This window comes from Typha angustifolia, chromosome 5 (assembly GCF_048772165.1).
Source record: "Typha angustifolia cultivar Huaian chromosome 5, ASM4877216v1, whole genome shotgun sequence".
Taxonomy (NCBI): Eukaryota; Viridiplantae; Streptophyta; class Magnoliopsida; order Poales; family Typhaceae; genus Typha; species Typha angustifolia.
The window spans coordinates 2,805,292-2,818,936 of NC_133243.1; positions in this window are offsets into that span (position 1 = coordinate 2,805,292).

Here is a 13,645-nt window from a genome sequence, read left to right on the forward strand (position 1 = left end):
ACTGAAACTACGAAATTCTAGTTGTGCATGAAAAAACCCCTAGACACACGTATGTATCTAAACACTAGGCAATGATATCGCTCGTTCGCTTAAGTAAAAGTCCGAATAAATATTAAGAACGAAAGCATAGATGAACGCCAAGATTTTAACGTGGAAAAACTCAAAACGGGAAAAAAACTACGGATCCAAACTCGGATCAAAACCAATCACTATGATAGTAGCAGTTACAAGACTGACTCACAAAACAACCCGTCGATCCAAACGACTTTGTTCCTCTCAGTCTTGATCGCTAGAACCCACGATTCACTGCTTCTTGTGATTGAAGTCCAATCTCAGTAGCCCTCGAGATTGATCTTTCGTCTAAATAGCCCTTAAAACGAAAGATTGAGATTTTTAGATGAGAAGGACCTTATCCGTTGAAGAACCGATGTAGCCTCAAAAAGTCTCCTTCAATAATCTTCTTTCACCACCCTAAAGATAGGGCATCACAATCCTTATATATGATATTCAAGATAGAACCAAATCTGAGTCTTATCCGTACTCATGATATTCAAGATAGAGCCAAATCTGAGTCTTATCCGTACTCATGATCTTCAAGATAAAGCTAAATCCGAATCTTATCCGTACTCACAAAAGTCCAAGATTTTTAAACTTCGTTGGTATGACTTGATCTCATCAACTTTGCTTCAATAATTTTGCAATTATTCAAACCAGAGATTTTCTAAACTTGTGTAAAGCTCATGTACATGTAAAAAATACACTTAGAATATTTTGTACACAATTGCCAACAATTAAAAAACCAAACAATCCCCTCCTTTGGCAATTTGTGACAAAACAACTAGATTACAAGATATTACAAAGAATTCAAAATGAGCATTCAACAAGTCTAGAAGATTTCGCACTTCAATCCCTGCAAATAATAAAAATATACCAATCCAAGATCAAGTGAAAATAACTTGAAATGAATAACAATCCAAACACAAGTTATCAAGCAAGCATAAGTTCAAAAGTATTTAAGCAAAGTTATTATGCAGTAAACATAAACCAGTAAACTCTAATAAACTCCCCTATGCCAACACTCCCCCTACACCAGTAAACTCCTAAACTTTAAATGGTGTAAACTCCTAAACTTTAAACTCACGTCTAAACTAACCACACACCACACACTACACACTCTCCCTCTTTTTGACACAAATGCCAAAGACTAGAAACTCGGAGGGAACTGAAGATGAAGAATCGTCAACACGGAGTCGAGGTAGGTGATGAAGGCAGCCTTGGTTTCTTAGTAACTGTAGCTTTTTTTTTAAGGCATTCTAGAGAAGGAAAAAAGTCGCAAGATTCAACATATGCCCAAAGCATACAAAAAAATAACAAGAAATCCAAAAATTCTAGAAACCATGAAGACCCTAAGTGAAATCTATCTTCCGCTTGAAAATGTTAAGTTATCACATTCAATTGCAAAAGAAACATCAAGGTATTAACTTTAACGTGATCAAAACTCGAAAACGCACGAAATTAATCAAGATCAAAAGACTTTATTGAATAAAAAATAAGAAAATTCATGAATGATCATACCTTGCAAAAATTGAACAAAATCTTGAAGTTTCGGCCAAAAGACTTTAGATCCGGAGGAGAACTACCCTCTAAAAGGGTTTGAAGTGAAAATAAAATCAGTAAAAATCAGTAAAAGTGAAGATAAAGATCTTGAAGATTTGTTTTTTTTTTAAATCAGTAAAAATAAAAAAAAAATCTTTTTGGAGATGCATTTCTAAAAAATTCAAAATAGATTCAAGACATAGAGTATGACAATCAAATAAAATAAGTCATACACAGATCAATCAAATCATCAAAAGCATATTATGATTAATTCTAATGCATCACTCAAAATTAAATTAATCTTGATTGATCATAACAATAAGTATATGTAAGTTGAGCATAGATAACATGAAACTATCTTCTTAAACAAACTTTCCTATTTAACCAATGATGCAACACAGTAGTCAAACTGACTTAGTATAGAAAATTTTGTACTTTTCGACTTATTCTCCATAACATGACAGGAATTTTTCCTGTTGTTTTTTTTTTATGAAACATATAGGTACAATAATGGCTTTCACATATGAGTAGGTAGCCATTTTCTTGTAGTACAAATCAAACAATATGAAAGAAGAAATTCACATATGTCATTTTTTTTGAATTTGCAAATAATGTACTGAGTCAAACTGGACTCTAAACAAGACGGCTTTCACACTAACTCATTATAGCCCTTTTCATTGATCCTTTATGAACAAATTTTTGATGACTAAGCATGAGGTCAAACTGTGCAAATCAAAGTTAATAGTGAGCTATTTAAAAAAATAATTCATGATATCATGCTCATTCAAGAATACACATACGTTATGAGTGCATTAATTTAGAAGTCGAGTGAGTGACAAAATCAAAATTGATACAATATACTTCAAGATGACAAAATTGACTATAATAACTCATAATCAAGTAAAAAATCATACTTATATGTCAAGAATATATTTTTGAATCTGGAAGTGCATCAATTTTTTTTTTATAAACAAAATAAAACTCTCGACAAATCTGAAACCTAAAAAAAATTTCAGAGTAAAAGAAAACCTAAAAAAAGCGAAACGAAATAAAAAGAAACTCGCAAACTAAAAAGAACACAAATCCTAATAAAATCAGTCCAAAGCACAAATCTCTAAAGATGTACGAAGATACTCAAATCTCTGTATATCCAAAGGTTTTGTGAACAAATCTCCCAACTGTTTCTCTGTCTCAACATGTTCCAGTGCTATTATTTTGTCTTCAACTAACTCGCATATAAAATGATGTCGGATATCAATATGTTTTATACGCGAGTGTTGAATAGGATTTTTTGATATATTAATAGCACTCATGTTGTCACAATGAAGCACCATAGTATCTTGTTCAATGCTGTAATATTTGACCATCTGTTTCATCCATAGTAACTGAGAACAACAACTCCCTATTGCAATATACTCGGCCTCTGCAGTAGATAAAGATATCGAGTTTTGTTTCTTACTGTGCCAAGCAACCAAATTGTTTCCAACATAAAAGCATCCACCTGAAGTACTTTTTCCATCATCACATAAACCTGCCCAATCAGAATCCGTGTATCCCGATATGATAGCACCCGAGTCATAAGTAAACCAGATACCTAAATCAACTGTGCCACTGATATATTTTATGATACGTTTCACAGCAAACAAATGTGTCTCCTTAGGTTCAGATTGAAACTTAGCACACACACCGGCACTAAATGCAATGTCAGGTCTACTAGTAGTTAAGTACAAAATACTATCAATCATGCTCCTATATAGTGTCTAATCAACACTTTTTCCTGAAGTGTCTTTTCCTAGTTTGGTAGTTGTACTCGTAGGAGTTCTAGCATATTTTGCATTGTTACATTTCAGATTATGTGAAATTCTAACAACATAGTAATTATCAGATGTTCTAGATCCAAAACATATAATATTACCATCATGATCTAGAATAGTACAATCATTTTTGGAGAATTTTACCTCATAACCTTCATCACAAAATTAATTGATGCTTAGTAGATTTGCTTTTAAGCCCTTAACATAAAAAACATTTTCAAGAATAGGAACACCTAGCGTACTTACCTTTCCTTTACTTATTACCTTGGATGAGTTACCATCTCCAAATGTCACAACTCCCCCTTCATGTTCTTCGAGATTAGAAAATAAAGATTTGTCACCTGACATATGTCTTGAACAGCCACTGTCTAAATACCACAAATCAGAATTTAAGGCTTTCAAGGCAGTATGTACAACATAACATTTCAAGTCACTTTTCTTGACCCATATGGCCTTTGTTTTCATCCCATAAATGAAAACACTTCTAGGTTTTTGCAAAAAATTGCAATGGGGTCGAATATGCCCTAGAATGCCGCAGTGAAAGCATGTTGGAACAAACCCTTTTCTACTCACCTTTTGTCGAGGAGTATGACTAAAGTTTACCTTTGGTGCCGTTGAAGAGTTACCAGTTTGTTGATTAAACTTCAGTTTAGAGACATTTATCCAGGATTGTTTTGAAAAAGCGGTTAATAACCTCAGGTTTTCTTCCTTTTGTATACCTGCAGAAACAAAGACAGTTTTATTATTATTTGAATTACTAGTGTATCCAATACCATACCTGTCTTTTCCATAAATCTGAGCTTTTAATATCTCGTCAAGGTTGTTTTTCCCTTTAAGAAATGTCACTTCCTTCTGCAATCGCTCTAGTTCAATTTCATTAACCTTCATCTTAATTTTTGCATTGTCAAGTTGTTCAGAAAGATCTTTGACACGTTAAAGTTTCAATTTGTACTTCTCCTCAAATTGAATTCTTTCTGGTTCAATTACCTTGAGTCATTGAAGTAGTCTAAGATTGCTTTTCTTGAGTTTAAACGACTCTAGGTATAAGTCATTATATGTCTTTTGGATTTCAGATTCATCTTCCTCAGTAGGTAACATATCCTGATCATCTGTACTATCAATATCAACAACAGAGTCAGTATTAAGTAGAGAAGAGGTAAAAGCTACAAAGTTTTCTTCGTACTTTTCAGAATCATCATCAGATTCATCTAAGTCATCCCAAGTAACTTTCATAGCTTTATTCTTCCTTTTAAGATGATTAGGGCATTCTTGTGCGATGTGTCCAAAACCAGAACATTCAAAACATCAAACTTTATTCTCAGGATTCTTATTTTTATGTTTGACATTGTTGTTGCTCACACCTGTATTCGAACTCATATAATTCTTCTTTTTCACAAAGGCTTTGTTTTTCTCAAATTTTTCAGCATTCAACTTGTTTGGCTTTCGAAAGAAGTTATTGAACTTTTTAACAAACATAGTCAACATCTCAACATCTAAATCACCTTCATCATCAGACTCCTCTAAATTTTGTTTAACTGTGGATAGGGCCATCCATTTGGACTTCCTTGGTTTTGAAAGATTGGACTCAACTGTTTGTAGATTTCCTACCAATTGTTCAACTTTCATAAAATCGATGTCCTTACTTTCCTCAATAGCTGTAACTTTCGCTTGAAACCTTTCTGGAAGACACCTAAGGATCTTACGGACAATTCTATTTTCAAGAATTTTCTCTCTTAGGTTGAAACTGGAGTTGACTATATCACTAAGCTTTGCATAGAACTCATCAAATATCTCATTCTCCTCCATACATAGAGTTTCAAAACTAGTAGTCAACCTCTGAAGTTTTGAAAGTTTTACAGCCATAGTTCGTTCATGAGTTGTTTCTAAGATCGTTTAGGCTTCTTTTGCTATCTCACAAGTAGAAATTCTTCTAAATTCTTCCGAGGAAACACAACTAAAAATTGCATTTATTGCTTTGCTATTCTAGCCAACTTTTTCATAATCTGTCTTATCCCATGACTCAATCGGTTTCTCAATGAACTCATCATTCACCATGTACATTGGTGGACTCCAACCGTTCACAATAGCCATCCATACTCGCTCATCTATAGACTTCAAATAAGCTCTCATCCTAGCTTTCCAATATCCATAGTTTGATCCATCTAAAATAGGAGGTCTAATAGATGAGGGTCTGTCTCTATGAAAATCCATGCCTATCTGATCTCTCTAAAAGAGTGAGAGAACCTGCTCTGATACCAATTGAAAAAACCCCTAGACACACGTATGTATCTAAACACTAGACAATGATATCGCTCATTCGCTTAAATAAAAGTTCGAAGAAATATTAAGAACGGAAGCAGAGATGAACGCCAAGATTTTAACGTGGAAAAACCAAAAACGAGAAAAAAACCACGGATCCAAACTTGGATCAAAACCAATCACTATGATAGTAGCAGTTACAAGACTGACTCACAAAACAACCCGTCGATCCAAACAACTTTGTTCCTCTCAGTCTTGATCGCTAGAACCCACGATTCACTGCTTTGATTGAAGTCCAATCTAAGTAGCCCTCGAGATTGATCTTTCGTCTAAATAGCCCTTAAGACGAAAGATTGAGATTTTTAGATGAGAAGGATCTTATTCGTTGAAGAACCGATGTAGCCTCAAAAAGTCTCCTTCAATAATCTTCTTCCACCACCCTAGAGATAGAGCATCACAATCCTTATATATGATATTCAAGATAGAGCCAAATCTGAGTCTTATCCGTACTCATGATATTCAAGATAGAGCCAAATCCGAGTCTTATCCGTACTCATGATTTTCAAGATAGAGCCAAATCCGAGTCTTATCCGTACTCACGAAAGTCTAAGATTTTTAAACTTCGTTGGTATGACTTGATCTCATCAACTTTGCTTCAATAATTTTGGAATTCTTCAAACTAGAGATTTTCTAGACTTGTGTAAAGCTCATGTACATGTAAAAAATACACTTAGAATATTTTGTACACAATTGCCAACAATTAAAAAATCTAACAGTGCATATTTTTGAAAAAATATTTAGAAGATATTCATTCGATGTCCAAATAATATAAAACTAATTGGACAAAATCGGTGACATCATAATCTGAAATTTTACTATTTAGAGTTTCTTTATATTAGAAATCTATCTAAAAGAGTTTTTTGCACCAAAAAGAATAAGAAGAAAAAGATATGGTCACATAATTTTCATATTTAAACTACACAATTTTAATTTAGCTCACATTTGAAAAAATATTTCGAAGATAATCTTTTGACGTCTAAATATTGCTCTTATCAATGGCAGTTGGTTAGCTTTTCCTCTTCAGTAAACTCCAATAGAATATGGAAGCTTCTGATATGGTGCTGCAAGGATGTCATACCTCGGGTTAGGACTCTGATGTGTCGTTGTATCATCAGAACCATCTCAATAAGATATCTAATCTTCATCGACGAATTTCAACCCTAGATGAATCCTGTCTCCTTTGCACAACTAAACTATAAAAAGTGGAGCACTTTTTCCTTACTTCTTGCTCGCCATGGTTTCCTAGTTCTCCTATAGTTTGAGCCTCAAGCTCGACCCATCCTCGGAGTAGTTAGACAAGTTAATCTTCTTTGTTAGCCAACATCTCTCCTTAAGTGAACTTGCTCATCTGTTTGGCATTATGTGGAGCTAATGGAAGGCAACAGATAGTGAAGTCTTCTAGCAAGTCAAGGCTTGCCCACGCAATGCGGCTGAAGATGTTGAAAGGCTATCCGTACAACTGTTCTTGATGACAGACTAAAGAAGTCTCCATTTTTCCGATGTTGCATGAAGCTAGTAATGGCTTTTGTACACCATGGTTGACGCCCATGGCATGGTGACGTGTGTGGTGGAGTCTATGTGGCACTTGGCTCACACTCCGGGGGCTTTATACATTGGAAACTATTTTCCACAATTAAATGCAATGTATATTCGTCGCCATACTTGAAGATTTGAAGGAACCGGCTAATGTCATTGGTTTCAAGTTTGGCTCTTTAGTGACTTAATTTTATGCTAATGGTATGAGCAAACTAATGGATTGGACTATTATTTCCATTGTTCAAGTGGTTGTCCCATTAACCCTCTTTAAAGGCCTATTATTTGATAAGGTACAGTAACGTTGTTGTTCATAAACTTGGCAGGCTTGCTTTGCAAGCACTTGATAAGCAGTTTCTCACCTTTGGAAGCCTTATATACCTTATTATATACCTTAGTGCTTTAATCGCCGTTAACTTGTGGAATAGGAATAAACTTATTTTAGAATAAGCCTGATTATTTTGATATAGTAACTAAACAACAACTTACTTTATTTTAGTATACTAACTCAACATTCTCTCTCATCTTATTCCATACAACTTTTAAAAACTAATTTATTAATAATCTAAGATTATTATTTTAGGCTTTAGTATTAATTTTATATCACATCAAATATAATTATTACTTCTTATATTAGTATAAATATTAAAATAGCTTATATTAATACTAACTTTTTTCTTGTGGTATTAAAAATTAGAACAGTAATGAATATTTTAGCCTTATTCTACAAATGAATTAGGCATCTCTGCAACCTCCCAATTAAGTATATGCGAGAATACATTTTCTGGCTCTTTATCCCCATCCAGGTAAAGCATCTTGCACCTCCGGGTCATCCAAATCCACCTGTTCAAATATGAATAGTCAAAGAAAGCATTGACTGATAGCCAGTAAACAGGAGTGCAGACAAGAAATTCTACACGGATATAAATTTACCTAGGTGAAGATTTCGGAGTTTCCAACCAAACTAACATGTTAGGCTTTGATACCAATTTGATATGCTTTGATACTAAATTGATGGGTTTGATACTAAATTGATAGGCTCTGATACTAAATTGATAGGCTCTGATACCAATTTGATAGGCTCTGAAATCAAATTGATAGGATCTGGAACCAAGATAGGCTATGCTAAGACTCATTCAAGATTTAAATTTATTGTAAGAAATAATCTGCGTAATCGTGAGAAAATATTCGTCATATATTCTCCGGTAGTCAGAAAATTACGAAACTAATTGGATTGGATCCATAACTTCCTGATCTACAACTTTTGCATTTATGCCCTTCACAGATTTAAACTGTAGCAGGGACGAAAACACGGAATAACGTGGGTGATGGTGGTGGTGATGGGTGGAGTGGATGTTAGGGTTATGGATAGGTATGGAGATGAGGGTGGATTGTGGAAGTGATTAAGGGAAGTAGACGAAAGGAACAAAGTGGTCAAGATCCCCAAAGAAGAGGGGTGACTCGACAGACGAGGGAGATTAAAAGCAAGGAGAAACCTTGCCAACAGTAGAGGTGGAAGGATGGTGAAGAAGGAGGAGGGAGGTGTCTAGAGAGAAGATAGGAGGCAAGAAATTAAGAATCCAATAAAATAATGAAGTTGGTTGCCAACCACATATTTATAGAAGCTAGACAAGTCCTAAAACAATATGAAATCCTAATTCTAGAGGATTCCCGTCGATCGCGTTCGAACGCACTCAAAAAGCCCCTTCTCTAGATTTGCGAATGCGACACAAGCGTTCATAAGGCATTCACAAACACGAGCGTTCACAAGGCACTCATAAGACGTTCACAAGGGCGTTTAAACGCAACTCCACCTGCGTTCGAACGCGACCTACAGGAATATTATTTTAATGAAAATAAACACCTAATGTAATAAGAAAAGATCATAACTAAATGTATCTACCCACCACACTTCCCCTACCTTGCCCTCAAGGTGAAAAGTCCGGGAAACGCTCCAAGATATCAGTTTCCAACTCCAATGTCACCTCATCAGATGGCTTGCTAAGCCCACTCAACTAGAATCTCCATCTCTAATCTGACACCATGTCGTTGGCGGCGTCTAACAAGTACTCAAACTAGCTTTACGATCTCTATCTCCTCCAATGGCTCTGATAGAACTAATCCAATGATCTCATTATCTCTAATGCGCTCCCTCAGTAATGAAACATGGAGGACAGGATACACTCTCGACCCCCCGGCAGCTCCAAACGATATGCAACCAGACCAATACGCTCCAACACCCGAATGCATCCGCGGTCCAATAGCAAACCGCCTCGATTCTCCAATTCGGGATGGCGCTCCGAATCATCCATCACCTCCTGCAACAATTTCAAAATGTCTGAGTCAGATATACATGCATACTTCAGCTCGTCAAGGGAAAGGTAGGAGATGAATAGGCTCCAAGCTCGGCGGTATCGGATTGGCACGATAGTGCATCCACCACTCTATTTTCCATTCCCTTCTTGTATTGAATTTCATAATCATACCCTAACAATTTTGTGACCTATCGCTGCTGTGCCGGAGTGTGTATGTACTATCCCATAAAGTATGAAAGGCTCCTTTGATCGGTTTGGTTAATGAATCCTCTACCGATCAAATAAAGCCTCCACTTTGTCACCGCATGCAGAATTGCCAACATCTCTCTCTCTCTCTCATAAGTCGATAATTGCTGAGATTTTTATGATAAAGCCTTACTAAGATAGGCAATGGGATGTCATTCTTGCATTAGTACAACTTGTATGCCAACACCCAATGCATCACATTCAACAATAAACTCTTTCGTAAAGTCCGGTAGTGCTAAATTGGGTACCGTCGTCATTGCTGTTTTTAGTTTTTCAAAAGCTGTCGTGGCTTCATCCATCCATTTAAAAAAATTCTTCTTCAACAAAGAAGTGAGAGAAGTAGCGATCTTGCCATATCCGGCGATGAATCGATGATAATAACCATTCAGCCCCAAAAATCCTCTCAATCTGGTGGTAGTAGTAGGAATAGGCCAAGTGGTCATACATGCAACCTTTTAAGGATCCGTCGCTACACCATCCACTGAAATGATGTGGTCTAAATACTCCACCTCTGCTACTCCCCATAGGAACTTGGACTTCTTGATCTTCAATTGGTTTTGTTTCAACAAATTCAGCACGTCCTCCAAATACCGTCAATGCTCCAATTCAGTTATGCTATACACCAAAATATCGTCAAAAAAATACCAAGACATACCTTCGCAAGAGAGGCTAAAATATATCATTCATGAGGCTTTGAAAGGTAGCTGGAGCATTGTTGAGACTAAAAGGCATCACTCAAAACTTGTAATGCCCGTCCGGAATCCGAAATGCAGTTTTATGCACATCCGCCGGGTGAACTCTTATTTGATAATACCCGGCACTCAAGTCAAGCTTACTAAATATAGTCACCCCTACAAACTCGTCCAGCAACTCCTCGATAACTGGAATAGGATACTGGTCCTTGATGGTAATAACGTCTAGTGTTCGATAGTCAACACAAAAATGCCATGTTCTATCCTTTTTTCGCACCAAAAGTACGAGGGATGAGTATGAGCTATGACTTGGTTGTATGAGGCCTTGCTTCAACATCTCGGCTACCATCTTTGAGATAACTTCTTTTTGCACATGTGGATATCGATATGGCCTCACGTTTGTCAATGCAGCCCCGAGTACAATCTCTATGATGGTCCGCTGCTCTCCTCGATGCCAACTCCTACGGCTTCTCAAACGGTTCAGAAAAGTTATCTAATAAATTAGACAATTCAATTGTAGTACCTGAACTCGTTTGAGGCTCATCTCTTACTAGTCCTAACTGAAGAAGATAGGCCAAATCATACGCACAAAGCAGCCCCACCAAAGGCTACATCACACGAATCGGCGAAGACTAAACACCATCAAGCTGCACATCTTTATTTCTTTATTTATATTTCATCCACATGCTCCGAAAATCAAATGTGACGAGTCCCAAACTCTGTAACCACTAAGCATCAAGGCCAATGTCCGCTCCTCGCAGTGCCAATGGATACAAATCCACAATGATGTCGTGTCCTTGCACTCGTATACCGACCCGGCGACACAAGCTCTCCGCCCTAAGCTTCGTGCCGTCTCCAATAGCAACGTCAAAGCCCGTAATCATTTCGGCATCCAAACTCAATCTCCTCACTAGCCTCTCGTCTAGAAAGTTGTGTTACTCCCCGAATCGATGAGGATGTGTACACAATGCTTTCTAACAAATCTATCTACTCGTAATGTCCTCGGCACAGAAGTACCCGAATATGCATGCATCGATATTTCAGCTTGGATATCTTCCTCCACGCCCTCCTCAACGGTCTCCTCATGGGTCTCCTCATGGGTCTCCTCTAGACACTCTTCATCATCAACTACCTCATCATCCTCCTCAGGACCATCAATAAGCATCACACTCCCGATCGATTTAGAACACTGATGACCGGGGGTGAAACGCTCATTACATCGAAAGCAAAGGTCCTTCGATCTTCACTCCTCCATCTAGGCAGGTGTGAGAGTTTGAACGGGGGGGGGGTCTAGTGCCTTCTCTAACGTCGAAAGAAGGGCTCAAGGGTGGTCGTGGTCTAGTAGTCACAGTTGTTGTTTTTGAAACCGTAGAATTTCCCGTCGGCATTCTAGGTGCAAACCGCCCATCTCGATTACCCCAATTGGTTTTCGCTGCCATCTTTAGAGCCCTATGCTTTTATGCCATCCTCACGGCCTTCTCAAAGGCCTCCTCAAGAGTAGTAGGACATAGAACACGCACATCCGCTTGTATCTCCTCTTGTAGCCCTAAAATAAATCTACTCATCAGTGTACGTTCGGGCCACGGTGGCTCACAACGACTATTAACTCTTTCAAATTCAGCTTGGTACTCCAATACGGTAGTCCTTTGAACCATCTTGCTTAATGTGGTAGCAAAATCTTCATATGCTGTTATCCCAAATCTACGTGTAATCCTCCTACAAAAATCAACCTATCCAGTAAATCCACCACCACGAATAATCGATCTATACCAATGCAATGTCCTTGGCGGTGAAAACTTGCCATCTGGACTTTTGCATCTTCTGCTGTACCTTGATAATCAAAATATTGTTCAACTTGAAACACTCAATCCGTTGGATCACCACCTTGGAATTTTGGAAAGTCCAAGCGTGCGATTTTCCCCCGAATAGCATTGTCGGGTTCGCGAAAGATCCTTGGTTTAAGTCTAAACCTTTGTGCATGTTGATTACCTTCTCTAAATCCTCGAGCACGTCCATCACCAATTCCATAGGGATCAACCTCATTCTCAAAGTGCCAACCTCCTCATCGATGAAGCGCACCGGTGCCGCACGCCTCTCGCGTTCCACCACCGCCGGTCTTGGGTTTTGTAATAGAGGTAGGGGATGATGTGAAGGCATAGGTAGGAGGAGATCATTAACACTCATATGATGCACTTGGACCTGTGGGGTATCGATTCTATGGGGTCCCACCGCTGGTCTTTCTTAAAACTCCGTTCGTCATCGAGGAGATGACGAACCCAATCGATTCACGACATATTCCTTGAATTCATTGTGATCATTTTGTATGTTGTCAACTCTATGCAACAATGTTTGAAATATGCCCCTTAGTTCATCCATATTCGAACCCATGGACGTTGGTTGACTCAGTCCTACCATGGTCGCTTCAAAGGAATCGGCCTCACGGTTAGGATCATCGTGCATTGAGTCCTCCCTTGTCGATGTTCTCTCCATAGGTCTCCTTGTTGATGTCATCTTTCTTGTTTCAACCATTAATGGAGGTCTAAGGTTCGCCTGCTCTGATACCACTTGTTAGGCTCTGATACCAATTTGAAAGGCTCTAATACCAATTTGATGGGCTCTGATACTAAATGATAGGCTCTGATACCAAATTGATAGGCTCTGATACTAAATTGATAGGCTCTAATACCAATTTGATAGGCTCTGATACCAAATTGATAGGATGTGAAACCAAAGATAGACTATACTAAGATTCTTTCAAGATCTGAATTTATTGTAGGAAGCAGTCTGTGCAACCGTAGGAAAATATTTATCAGATATTCTCCGGTAGTCAGAAAATTACGAAACTAATTGGGTTAGATCCTTACTTCCTGATCTACAACTTTTGTATTTATGCCATTCACAGATTCGAATTTTAGTAGGAACAAAAATACGGAATAACGTGGTGATGGGTGATGGTGGTGGTGACGGGTGGAGTGGATATTAGGGTTATGGATGGGTATGGAGATGAGGGTGAATTGTGGAAGTGATTAAGGAAAGTAGACGAAGGGAACGAAGTGGTCGAGATCCCAAAGAAGCGGGGTGACTCGACAAACGAGGGAGATTAGAAACGAGGAGAAACCTTTGCCAACGG